The following is a 13946-nucleotide window of genomic DNA, read 5'->3' on the forward strand; positions in this document are numbered from 1 at the left end:
AGCATTTGTCTGCAGCTTTGACCGGTTCTGTGAACTCTGGATTCATATAAGCCATAGTCTTCTCAACCTCTCTAGTTGGATGTCTAATTAGCGTCTAATTAACTTTGTGTATCCAAAGCAATACTCCCGATTTTCCCTCTAAAGTTAACCTTTGCTCATTATTTACCGCTGAGGTAACTGGTATCATTAATTCACCTGCTCATCCTTGGAGTCATCCTTGACTTCTCCCTCACCCCCACATCTGTTCTCACTGCAAATCCTGTCCGTTCCACCTATAAAATATACCCTGACCACTTCTCGCCATTTCCATCCCTACTCTTAGCACAACAAACCCCACTTACCCTGCCCAGCATTATTGTAATAGCCTCCTAAAACATCCCTCTACCTCTCTTCTTGCCCCTAGTAGTTAATTGTGGACACAGCAGCCAGAGGGATCATGTCAAAACCTAAGTCAGATCATGTCCTTCCTGTACTCAAAACTCTCCACGGTTATCCCCTGTCACACAGGAGTGAAAGCCAGACTCCTTACTTAGGCTTATAAAAACATATATGATTTAGCTTCTTGTTACCTCATTTCACCATTCTGTTCTAGCCCCCTTTCTTCACCCAGAACTTTTGCACTTCATTCAGATCTCAAATGCGACTTCTAGAGATGACTTTCCTTACTGTCTTCATTAAAATAGGACAGCTCCATCACTATATGCTCTTAACTTGCTTACTTTTTCTTCATAGCATTTATCTCTCCCCTCTATGTCTTTTTAATTATGTGACTGTGTATGTCTCCTTCGCTAGAATGTAAACATATTGAGGCAGGGATGTTTTGGTCACTGCAGTATGGTCAGGACCTAACATTGCTCCTGGCACAGGGTGGCTTCTCAGTAAATTTGCTATACGAACGAGCAGTTGGATGAGGGCCGGGCACAGACACGATGTCTGGTGAGCTAAGTGAACAAATGGCGAGAAGCTTGACAATGCAGAGAGGGAAAGGCAGGAGACAAGACTAGAGGTTGTTTTGGGTCTGATGCACAATGGCTTCAAAGGAAGGCTATGAAATACCTGCTTCAGTACAAGCTTCGTGCCGGGGAGTTGAGCTCTTACTCCTGTTCATTCCTTTCCCTTTGAACCCTGGAACCTAGCTTGGCTTCTTATGCTTCCTGAGTGAGCTCATCTTTTTTCCATCTCAAAGCTGATGATTCCCAAATTTACATCTTCATTCCTGATCTCCTGACTTCCAGGTCATACAAACTATGTACTTTCTAGATGCAGTTGCTTGGGGCGTATCTCACAGGCACTTCCAACTCAACATGTTCAAAATTATCTGCATCTATACCCTTCCTTCCCCAAAATAAACCTGCCCTTTATCCATGCTCCTCATTCCCATCACTGGCAGGACTCCCCCAGGTATCTGATACTGAAACCAAGAGTACTCATCTAGCTAGGCCCAATCAATCACCAATCTTTGTTGCTTTTACTTAATGTTTTGCAACTCATGGTTTCCTGTACTCTATGGCATTATCAACTATGCTGATCAGTGTGATAGCCCATAGTATATTATGCACATGAATTTCCAACTTATGTGCCAGAAAATGGATGAGAACTGTGACACATTTCATTACTGTGGCTTCCAAAAACCCAAATCCCATGTTGCTCCCCTGCTTAAGAGCTACAAGATCCCGACTTTTTTTCTTTTTTAAATTTTTTTAATGTTTATTTATTTTTGAGAGAGAGACAGAGTGCGAGCAGGAGAGGGGCAGAGAGATGGGCCGCCTGGGTGGCTCAGTCGGTTAAGCGACCGACTTCGGCTCAGGTCGTGATCTCGCGGTCCGTGAGTTCGAGCCCCATGTCGGGCTCTGTGCTGACAGCTCAGAGCCTGGAGCCTGTTTCAGATTCTGTGTCTCCCTCTCTCTGACCCTCCCCCATTCATGCTCTGTCTCTCTCTGTCTCAAAAATAAATAAACATTTAAAAAAAAATTAAAAAAAAAAAAAAAAAAGGAGAGGGACAGAGAGGGAGACAGAATCCAAAGCAGGCTCCAGGCTCCGAGATGTCAGCACAGAGCCTGATGCAGGGCTGCGAACCACAAGGCGTGAGATCGTGACCTGAGCTAACGTTGGACACTCAAACAACTGAGCCACCCAGGTGCCCCAACAAGATCCCAATTCTAATGTGTGTGGGGAGATTCCCATGTAATCCCTGAACACCAGCTGTGGTGTCCTACAATTCAACTTAATTTTGACACTATTTACCCAGATTCCACAGGTTGAGGGCTCAGTCCTACAAGACTGCCCTACCCCCTTCAGATGCCAATCATAAGCCCAGGTTATTACCAGTGCCTCTGACCAACCAACTACAGACTGGGGGGCTCCAATGATTCCCTCCTTGGACATCAGACCCAGTCCCAAGTACAGGTTACCATACTTCTGACAAACTGACTATATCAGAGGTTCCCACAACCCCCTTTCTTGGGTTCAATTAATTTGCTACAGCGGCTCACAGAACCCAGAGAAATATTTTACCTACTAGATCACTGGATTATATAAGGATAGAACTCAAGGGTGAGTGGGTGGCTCAAGGGGTTAAGCGTCGGACTTCGGCTCAGGTCATGATCTCACAGCTCGTGAGTTCGAACCCCGCGTCGGGCTCTATGCTGACAGCTCAGAGCCTGGAGCCTGCTTCAGATTCTGTGTCTCCCTCTCTCTCTGCCCCTAACCCACTCGTATCCTGTCTCTGTCTCTCTCAAAAATAAATAAACATTCAAAAAAAAAAACAACAACTCAGGAACAGCCAGAGGGAAGACATGCACAGGACAAGCTATGTTGAAAGGGGTGTGGAGCTCCTATGCTCTCTCTAGGTGTGCTGCCATCCCCAAATCTCCACATCTTCACCAGCCTGGAAATTCTCAGAACCCCTTCATTTTGGATTTTTATATAAGTTTCATTACACGGACATGATTGGCCATTGGCAATTGATTCAATCTCCAGCCCCTCTTGACTCCCAGAAGTTGGGGGTGGGGGTTGTAGAGGGTGGGAGAGTGGGACTGAAAGTTCTAACCTGTAATTACCCTGTCCACTGCACTGGCAACCAGCCGCAATTCTTAGGTACTTTCTAAAAGTTACCCCATTAACAACAACAAAAAAAGCAAGAACAGACAAACAGGATTCCTTTATCACTATCATTACTTAGGAAACTTCAAGGATTTTAAGAGCTCTCTTCCAGAAACAGGATGAAGACCAAACATGTATTTTTTATTATAAATGACAATATAACAAGTTCACCTGGGCTTCAAATGCCTTGAGGGCAAGATATGATCTATGTGTCTTACAGGCTTCCCCTTCGATTAGGACTTGGGCCCCAAACTTTGGGAGATGATGGAACTGTCTTTCAGTTCAGGCCCCAGCCTTCTGCACTGTCACACATTTAACCCAAGAGGAGGATTGGCTCTGTGTTCTGAATGTTCATGTATTCTTGTCTGTTGCTTTAGCCCATAGGGATGTTTAAAGTATCACTGGTTTCTTCTTGGGCAAGCAAAGCCCTCTGACTGGTGGCAGGCCCCATCATTTGCCTGCCCCCATGGCAAATGCCCCCAGTAGCCACTAATCTCTTCTCATCTATAAAGTCTTGTTCCCCTTCTCCACAATGTACTTTCTGTAGACCACTTTGTGATATCTGTAAAAATATTTTTACTTCACTCATCTCCCTCCCCCCCCCCCATTAATACAGGGGAAATGGTCATCCATTGTGACCTTTTCAACCTCATTGGAAGTGGAATTTGGAAGATTTTTTTTTCTATATGTATCCATTAGGGATATGCCCATTTTATCCCTAGAGAGGCCCTCCCAGTCAGTGTTTCCTCTAGATTTGGGATAGACTGTTGTTACTTCAGTTAAGTAACCTATGACATTGTTGGCCTGCATTTAAGGCCTGTGTTTTGGGAAAATACGTTCCTTCAGACATCAGAACCACTCTCAGTGCAGTGAGATGCTCATTCTATGAGACATGCAATAAACAGATTAATTGATGGTGCTGTGGAGGTGCTATGTCCTGTGTTTGCTCCGTGGTGCAGACACATAAAGTGAAATTGTTACTTATTTCTCTCTTACTCTTTCCTTTCAGAGCATGATCACTGAATTTACGTAGGTAAATGCACAGATGATACAATTTCATTGTTTGCTGCCTTTCGATGAATAGTAGCTCTGAGTAACATGTTTTTACTTCTAATTTTTAAATGAGGAAACTGAGGCTCAGAGATGTCAAGTAACTTAGATCCAACATTAAGGTGGGAAATCACGAATTTCAACCACATCTGTATGATTCCATTAATGTGTGTGCTTTATACCATTCTAGGATGGCAAGTTGAACTTTTCATCAAGTGACAACTAAAGTAGATAGCACTGTTTGCCTGGAGGTTTGTGTTGCAAGTTCTGAGGATGTGTCTGAAACCATCAGGACCTTGTGCCATGATCGATTATCAGTATCTTCCATGGACAGGAGGTGGAAGAATGGTGATGCCAGGAAATCTCCGCCTATACCACCTTCTGTGAGAGTGCATATGATAAAGTGCTTTGTAAACTTAATAGCACTCTGTAATTAGGTACAATAGTCTTATCATCATGCAAATATCTGTCCAATGACCTTAACAACAAACGACAGAAATGGGTAAGAAGTGTGTGATTGGAAAGTAAACAAAGTGATAAAAATCAGTCTATAATGAATTTATCTGAGGAAAAGCTTTCTCTTTTTTAAAAATTTACTTATTTGAAAGAGAGCAAGTGCGAGGGGGAGGGGCAGAGAGAGAGACAGAGAGACAGAGAGACAGAGAGAGAATGAGAAGCAGCTGACAGTGCATGGAGCCAGATGTGGGGCTCGATCTCACGAATCTCAAGATCATGACCTGAGCTGAAATCAAGAGTATGACACTTAACCACGCCCCAAGGAAAAGATTTATAAAATGCAAATCTTAGGGTGTGAGATCTGGCCCTCAAACCTTACCTCAAAAAACCTTCAGTGACTCCTGTGGCTCTGTGACCTTAGAATAACCTGGGGTCTGTTTACAAAACTCTGTGTGAACTGGCTCTTGAAGTCTCCTGTCTCAACTTTTTTTTTTTTTAATATTTAGTTATTTTTTATTTTAAGAGAGAAGGACAGAGTGTGAGCAGGGGAGGAGCAGAGAGAGACACACAGAATCCGAAGCAGGCTCCAAGCCATCAGCACAGAGCCCGATGCAGGGCTCAAACTCACTAATGGTGAGATCATGACTTGAGCCAAAGTCAGACGCTCAACTGACAGAGCCACCCAGGTGCCCCTCCTGTCTCAACTCTTATTACTCCCCTTTACTGTCCCACATTCTTGTTGCTGGGTACAGTTGGTGCAGCAGCACTGGCAAGGGGAAGGGGTGGGGGGTGGGGCGGTGGGGTGGAGTGTGGCAAGTCCCCAACAGATCAAGTCGAGCCACTTGCTGCTGACAAAATCCAAAGGCAGAGAAATGAGTGGAGGTGAAACAAGAAAGGAATCTATTTCAGGGAGGCCAACACCAGGAAGATAGTAGACTGGTGTCTCAGTGGTCTCCAAAGTGTAGAAAATACTTCCAGGTTTTTAAAAGAAAGTGTGGTCTGTGCACCTGGGCAGTAAAGATCAGGTCAATCCATGTCTCGGACTCAATCACTGGCAGGGTCTTGCTGGCTCAGAGCAGTCCTTGTTGCTTGAGGGGGTAGGTTCAGGTCCTATCACGGGATGCTTTGCCCTCAGGGTCTTCATCTGAGCCACGAACCAAGCTGGAAAAAAGAACCCAACTAGGAAGTTTGAGATCAAAATTGGAAGCAGCCCAAGTCCTCTTTCATTCTCACTACCCTCCAGGCTTTGTCCTCCATTCCAGAAGCCACGTAAATCTTCTCTCTGAATCCCCCTCTGGAGCCTTCTCACTGCAGCTCTAAGTCTAGATATCACTCCAGTCCAAGGGCCTTCCTGAGAGCAGCTGTCCTGAGAGCAGCTGTTGAGATAGTTGCTCTGTCCAAGCGATCCTATCCAACCTTCCTATCCAACCTGTGCTAACTCTGCCGTTGAGCTAATCACATTGTGGTGAATTGCCTGTATATGTATCCATTTTCAACATTAGTTCACAAGGTGTGCCAAGAGCAGGGACTGTATATGTGCCTTTTCACCACTGCATTCTCAAGTACTGACTCAGGACCATGTGCAGACCTGCAAAATATCGGTCAGTCTCTCTCTGTCAAGAGACCAATTCTTTTTTGGCATTTTGTAAACTTTCAAGAAAGATACAGTGAAGGTGACCTTTTTTATTTTATTTTTTATTTTTTTATTTTTAGGAGACAGAGCATGAGGGGCAGAGGGAGAGAGAATCTTTAACCAGGCTCCATGCTCAGCATGGAGCCCAAATCGTGGCTCGATCCCATGCCCCTGGGATCATGACCCGAGCCAAAATCAAGAGTCAGATGCTTAACCCACTGAACCACCCAGGTGCCCCCGAAGGTGACCTTTTTAAAAAATAGGAGATACAGAAGGAACGACTTCCAGCTTTACAGATTCTATTTTAATACGTGAGGCCTTAAAATGAGTGGTGTAGGAGCTTCATTATGGCACCTGTGTTCTATGTTTGGTTTTTTTTTTTTTTTTTAAAGTGAAATGTTTTGCCTCCAATCCAGGCATTTTTATTCATTTCTTGTTGTGTACTAAGTTAACATGCAAATTTCAATTGCCAGTTGAGTAGTTCTGGGTGATGTTTTCTTGTTACTATATGGCAGACACCCATGGCTTTCTCATTCACCCCATCTGGGCCTCCAGTGTGGTCTAATTATCCTGAAAAGCCAAGATGTGTTAGAGCTGAGCTTGATTACTCTAATGGCACACAGTGTTTTTACAAACCTCCCGATTCCTGAATAATTATCATTATCATATGTATGTGTTTAGCCAAAAGCTTAATTGGAAAATTCCAGAATGAAACAATGCTACATGAGGAAAAAAAAACAACAACAAAACTTCCAGTCATTTTCTTAAAAAAAAAAAAACAACATTAAAAAAAAATCAAAGTACTGCTAATACATGCACAAGGTTAAACCATCAAATCATGCAGACGGGCTTCTATCGCAGGGCAATTATTCCCAGCCTATGTCTCCCCCGCCGTGGTCCTACGGAGGCAGCCACTTTTAACTCATTCGGCTGTTTCTCTTGGTGGTTTCTCTAAATAATATGCTTACATCACCAGTTCTTGATTCATCCATTTTAGACATTATCTTAATTTCTAGCTACGTTAAATGAAGGTTTATCTTACAGGGGTAGTACTTAGGGATATTTTAAAGTTCTTTTCCATTCCCTAGTTGCCTTTATGCGGGACTGAGGTCCAGGCTGTATGCATTGTAAGGTGGGCTTGTCATGTCTGGGTGGTGCCTGTTCTGACCATGCACAGCCTTTGCTCTACCCATAGTTCCACGGTATGAGGATGGCCCTCGCCTCTTGGTGCTAGGTTTTGTTTTGCTTATCTTAGTGTGACTCTGCCTTTTGGAGGCTTTCCTCAAAGTCTGGTGACTATTGGAGCACATAAGAGAACAAGATCATAGGGAATCTCTGGATGGGACCTCTGGGCTTGCAGGGGGCTCACAAATTGAAGGAATTCACTTAGGGTGATCAGGTGGGAAGCCACTCTCTTAGACAGTTAGCTGGTGAACCTCTAGATGACAGATTGTGGAAGTTTGGGGATGTTCGATTCTCTTTTAGAGAAGAACCTTTGCCCTATTTCTGGGGATGGTGTATGTCAAGCCAGCACGTGGCTGCTGGTTCCGAGTGGCGGGAGTGGGCAAGGTTCAGCCCCTTGTCTTACTCCTACCCTTTGTTGTACTGGGTATTTATATGACACAAGCCACTTGGGAGTCCAAAGGGATGATTTGCTCTCTGCTTGGCTGCTGTTTCCTTCCCTGCCATGTGCATTCCAGTCCTTGGCCTCCTGTACTTGCCTTTACCAGTTGCCTCCATTCTCGGTTTTTGTGTGTATGTCTGGCAAAATAGACATAAAATTGATCATTTTCACCATTTTTGCGTGTAAGGTTTGGTGGCATTAACTACATTCACAGTGTTGTGCAGCCATCACCACCATCTACCTTCAGAACTTTCCCATCTACTCAAACTGAAACTCTGTACCTGGTAAACAATACCCCCCTGTTCTCCCCTCCCCGCAGCCCCTGGCAACCACTATTCTACCCTCTGTCTCTATAATTTGACTACTCCAGGAACCTCATATCAGGGGAATCATACAATATATGTTCTTTGTGTCCACCCTCCATTTTACATCATCAATAAGGCTGTTGAAATTTCTTATCTCTTCGATTTCTACTGAAGTTCCCAGCTCTGGTTGTGGATTTGCACCTTTTACCTCTTTTACTGTTCTTTCAGTAGGGTAGTGGGAAGGCACGGAGATAAAAATGTGAGGTTAAACAGCCATTTAACCAGAGTTTACTTATTTGGAAGAGGGGGCATTCCAACAAAAGGACAGATATTGTTCAATTGCACTTGTATGAGGTACCTGGAATAGCCAAATTCACGGAGACAGAAAGTAGCATGGTGGTTACCAGGGGCTGGTGGCAGGGGTCGTGGGGAGTTATTTAATGAGTACAGAGTTTTCAGTTTGGGGAGAGGTGGTGGTGATGGTTGTACAACAGTCTGAATACACTCAAAGCCACCAAACTATACATTTAAAAATGGTGAAATTGGTCAATTTTATGTTATGTATACTTTATCACAACAAAAGCTTTTTTAAAGAAAGGAAATAATTGAGACTTCTGTCTTCACTGCATTTAATTCTATTACAATTGAGTGTCAGAGGAAAAGTAGCTCCTTTAAAATGCTACAGAAGGGGGGGTGCCTGGGTGGCTCGGTCCATTAAGCGTCCCACTTCGGCTTTGGCCATAATCTCTCGGTTTGTGAGTTCAAGCCCTACATGGAGCTTGCTTCGGGCTCTCTGCTGTCAGTGCAGAGCCTGCTTCGGATCCTCTGCCTCCTCCCCGCTTGCCTTCTCTCTCTCTCTCTCTCTCTCTCTCTCTCAAAAATAATACATAAACATTTAAAAAAAAAATTCTATGGAAGGTGGGGTTTTAATTCTGGAAATGACAGTATCTTGTATTGGACCCACTTACTTGTTTATAATGATTACTAACCCTAGAAGAAAAACATTTTTTAATGTTATTGCTTGAAGGCACTGGTAAACAATCTAGAGCAGGCAGGAATTGAAGGGAACATGAGTCTTGTAAGAAGGGAAGGAAATAGGTTTAGTGCCAATTTATTAGGCTTTTCCTCTGAGGACATTCCGCCTTTCAGCAACACACGGCACCTTGTAGAGTAGGGTTAAGATATAAAGAGGTGGTTTTAGTAGCTGAAGAGACTGAGCTTAGATTTTGGGGCTGCCAAAACAGTTGGGAATTGAGGGGTGACCTCCCAGGAAGGAGAGAGTCATACTACAAAATGTGCATATACATTCCCCCAAATCTCTGGCTGACTCCTAAAGGGAACATGCACAGGGCAGGACCTCAGGGACCCCAGTGAAAGTTTTAGGTAGAATTTTAGGCAGATATTTCTGTACTAGTTTGAAGTTCAAGTCCTGACAAGTAGGAGGGGCTTGAGGAACTCCCAAATCTTTTTATAGAAAACCAAAAGTAAGCCCAGAGTTGAGTATTATCAGAGATCAAAGACATCCTTGGGGTGGCCTAATGGCAGACTGGATACAAGAGAGTCAAGTTGAAGACAAGTCAGTAGAAATTATTCAAATGAAGATTTGAATAGGGAGAAAATGATTGAGGAAGCTGAGTAAGAGTCTCTGTGACTTTTGGGAAAATATCAAAATGGTCTATTAGATGTGCATTTGGAGTCCCAAAAGGAGAGGAAAAAAATAATGGGGTAGAAAAAAATATTCCAAATACCAGTGTTCAAAACTCCCCAAATCTGGTGAGGTACATCAACCCCAGGTCCAAGACTGAAAAGAGAATCTGTAACACAGCTTCATAGCTGCTTTTGTTTTGTTTTGTTTTGTTTTGTTTTGTTTTCCTGAAGTGTATGTATAGATGTAAAGTTTGCAGAGAGGGGAGACTTAGTCCATGGGCAGCCACAAGATGGGACATGAAGTTAAAATCCAATGACTTCTAGGCCCACGGTTAGCTTGATGTAAAGGAATGCAGAAGGCCAGCCCCTCTGTGATGGAGCTTCAATAACCAGGGCACAATAGGCCAGGAAACAATGACAATGCTTATTCCTGTATCTGTGGGCTTTGTAAGTATCTCTCCCAGGGTACCAGGGCCACGGCAAGGGTGAAGCAGGGCAGGTACCTAACACGCAAAATTTAAGAAGGCCCTCATTCCCAAGATAGAGTTCCAATAAAGAGACAGAGGGCTGCTCCAGCACATTATCTGTTCGGATGACATCTGTCAAAGGAACACAATGCCACCACAGCATTAGGGATCATGATGCCATGAACAGCCTTGGCACGCCGTGAAATGATACCGACCAGCACATTAAGGTACTGCTAATAAAGCATTTATCATTTGATCTTCCTATGACCTGCATTGTAGAGCAGAGAACCAGCATTATCATGCTCCTCTCTTTACAGTGGGAAGAAAACTAAGGGCCAGAGAAGGTGGTGGTTTTGACCTCAGGGGGTCAATGGCTGAGCCAAAACCAGCACTTGAGGCTTTTCAGTCCAAACCTCAGCTCTTTCTATTGCAGCTAGAAGAGAAGGGAATCCACTCAATAACTGATTCAGCCCTATATATTTGTGTGCAAAATTCCCGTGTTTGTTCTGTCTCATATCTTGCCTAATTATGTGTTTTGACAGTGACTTGAGTTATTGAGGGTATAAATAAGTAAATTATGATAAGTATAGGCATAACTATTGGCAAATAAAAATGATAGAGTAACTCATCAATATAGTATTGCAAAGCACTTTCATAAAAATGGCCTTCTCCTGGCGATTCAAAGCATCATAAAGAGAAAACAAATTACAGTGGAACAACTTTTAGAGTTTATAGAACACGATTTTAGGACAAAAGTAAAAAAATAGAGCAAAATAATGAAAAGAAGAGTAAACTATATAACAGCAAATTATATGTTACTAGAGTCTAGTAATTATGTAAATTACATAGCAGTATATTCTTAGATTTAGATGTTATTGGATGCCTTGCCAAAAGTATTACTTTATTGAAAATGATATTTACACCAATACTCATCACTTACCTCTAAAAAAGTTAGAAGTACTTCATGGGGTAACATTTTAGAGAATCGATCGTCTTTCCCAATACACTGCACTGCTTACAAGATCTGGGCACCATACTGGTGTTTGCGTAGGTAGCTAGTTGGAGTTTCAAAGTCTCTTGGACACGAGTATGCACTAGTGTTGGCAAGATGGCGACCCCCTACAACGTCTTCTGGGTTGGAGTGTTCTGAGTGACGGAAATGTGACTTATAGGCTCTGCGGTGAGCACAGAGGAAGTGGTGGCAGTGTGGTGATGGCAGAGGTGGCGGTAGTCATGGTGATGGTGGCAGTCATGGCGGTGGCAGCGGGGGTCATGATGAGGGTGACGGTGGTGGCGGTGGTGATCATGGTGATGGTGATGGTGATGGTGGTGGCAGCGGTGGTGATGACAGAGGTGGTAGTCATCATGGTAGGGATAGTATGTTAAATGAATGATAAAGGGAGACAAAAAGCAACCTTCCGAGGTCTTACATCTGCCACAAAGGAATGTGTTGTTCAAACATCAAGAGGTTCAAAGAAAGTAGTTAGATAAACTAGAAAGAAAAGACGTTCCAGAAGTATCTGATAGGAGGAATGAGGAACTGGCCAGTTGGTGTCATCCTTGTTCTGTCACTGAGAACATGAGCACTGAGCGTGGGGCCCGCAGCCAAGCCGAGGAGCTGAAGGCGAGGGAGGCTGCGCGGCATTGCCACAGGTCTCTCCAGACTCTCCCGGAGCGATGTGGAGATAGGAGCCAGCTCGCAGATTCCCTTTGCAGATGAGCGCCTGTGGGGACCCGTTCAGCTGGCTGAGGCTGTTCTGAGAAGTGTTTGTGCTTTTGCACAGGTGGCCCCTTGCATTCTGGGGCAAGGGCAAAATATAAATGGAGACCACATACCATATGTCTGAATGTTTAAAAGTTATAATTCGAGCAACAAATGGTTGAATAAAATATGTTAAGTGCTTTTTTCTCTGGACAAAGTATACCTTCAGACCAAGCTGAAGGCCAGGTTCAAATGTAGACTTTTTAGACTCCTTGGAGTCCCACACTGGAACGTGGGAAGTGGAAGAGAGGCCCACACAGGCCAGTCTTGTGTAGGGGGCATGAGGCTGTTGGGGCATGGCATTGTGGATCTTTGGGTAGCCACGGCATGGATTAGAAAATTGGTTAGTAAGCTATGCTCCTGGGCCAAATCAAGGCCCTCTGTCTGATTTTGTAAATAAAATGTTATTGGAATCCCAGCCACACTTCTTCATTTACATATCATCTGTGGCTGCTTTCTTGTTACACAATGGCACAGCTGAGGAGTTAGAGCAGACATCTTCAGGGCTACAAAGCCTAAAATATTTATTCTCTGTTCCTTTATTAGTTTTTTTCTAATGCTTATTTATTTGTTTTTGAGAAAGAGAGAGCGCACAAACAGGGAAGGGACAGAAAGAGAGAGACACACACAGAATCTGAAGCAGGCTCCAGGCTCCGAGCTGTCAGCTCAGAGCCTGACGCGGGGCTTGAGCCCACAAACTGTGGGATCACGACCTGAGTTGAAGTCGGTCGCCTAACTGACTGAGCCATCCAGGTGCCCCTATCTTCTGTTCCTTTAAAGAAAAAGTTTGCTGACCTTTGGTCTGGAAGGAAGTGGGCAGGTTCCCATGGGCTTGCCTCCTTGACTCTAGACTTGGGAGATGCAAGTAGAGGAGGGTCAGAGTGGATTTCCCGAAAGTGTGGGGCCCCAAACCTGGATCTGAGCATGAGGGAGCAAGGCCTATACTCTTCAAACTTCCTGTGCCATGAAAGACAAACAAACAAACAAACAAACAAACAAACAAACAAAAAAGGGGCTAAGGAGCTATTCCCAGCTAAAGAGGAATAGAAGTACAAGACAAACACAAGCAATGTGATGACTAAAAGATGGGATCTGGGACCAGGAAAACATGCTCTAAAGTACCATATTGGAAAAATTGGTGAAATTTTCATAGATCTGTCAATTAGGTAATAGCTTTGTATTAATGTGATTTCCCACCTAGAGTGTTATACTGTGGTTATGCAAGTAGATGTCTTGTTTTTAGAATATTCACAATAAAGTATTTAAGAGTAAAGGGATATGATGGCTGCAACTTGCTCCCAAATAATAATAATAATAATAATAATAATAATAATAATAAAAATAAAATAATAGTAGTAATAAATGTAGAGGGAAAATAAAAATAAAATAAAGCAAACGTGGCAAAATGTTAGCAGTGAATCCCTGTGAAGTCTTTCTAGGAGTTCTTCAGCCACTGAACCCCTTTCCCTCACTATTATATTCATTATAATTCAACAAATTATAACAAATTACAAATGAAAAGGAAATGAATACGGTTAAGGAAAGGAAACAGAAAAAAAAGTCATTTGGGTGGCTGATGTAATTACCTATGCAAGGCCCATCAAGGGTGATGTTAGGCTGACTCAGGCTCACAAGGTGACCATGGGCCATGCTCAACTTATTAAGAAGGATACAGGGCAAGAACTGCAGCAGTCAGCAGGGAAGATCTGGAACCCTTTCCAGTGAGTGTGCCTGTCATAGTTCACTCACTAGGTGCAAGGAGGTGAGGTGCACATCTGGCCTTTACCAGAGCAGCTCTGATTTCAATGTGCATGCCTCCCGGGAGGCAATCTCACAGTAATTCTGGAGGCATAGCTTCCAGGGCCTCTGCAAGGGACGTGCGCAGTTACAAGGGTTCCAC

The 13946-nt window shown here is 43.6% G+C and overlaps 1 long non-coding RNA gene across 1 annotated transcript; it reads right to left on the reverse strand.

The window, feature by feature from the left end:
* Positions 1 to 5485: 5485 nt before the first annotated feature.
* LOC122495167 lies at positions 5486 to 11702 on the reverse strand. Its single transcript, XR_006300349.1, has 2 exons — positions 11225 to 11702; positions 5486 to 5769 (listed from the first exon to the last, which is right to left on the reverse strand). It is a non-coding gene; the product is annotated as an uncharacterized LOC122495167 (long non-coding RNA).
* Between the last annotated feature and the right edge of the window lie 2244 nt (positions 11703 to 13946).

This window comes from Prionailurus bengalensis, chromosome E2 (genome assembly GCF_016509475.1).
Source record: "Prionailurus bengalensis isolate Pbe53 chromosome E2, Fcat_Pben_1.1_paternal_pri, whole genome shotgun sequence".
NCBI lineage: Eukaryota > Metazoa > Chordata > Mammalia > Carnivora > Felidae > Prionailurus > Prionailurus bengalensis.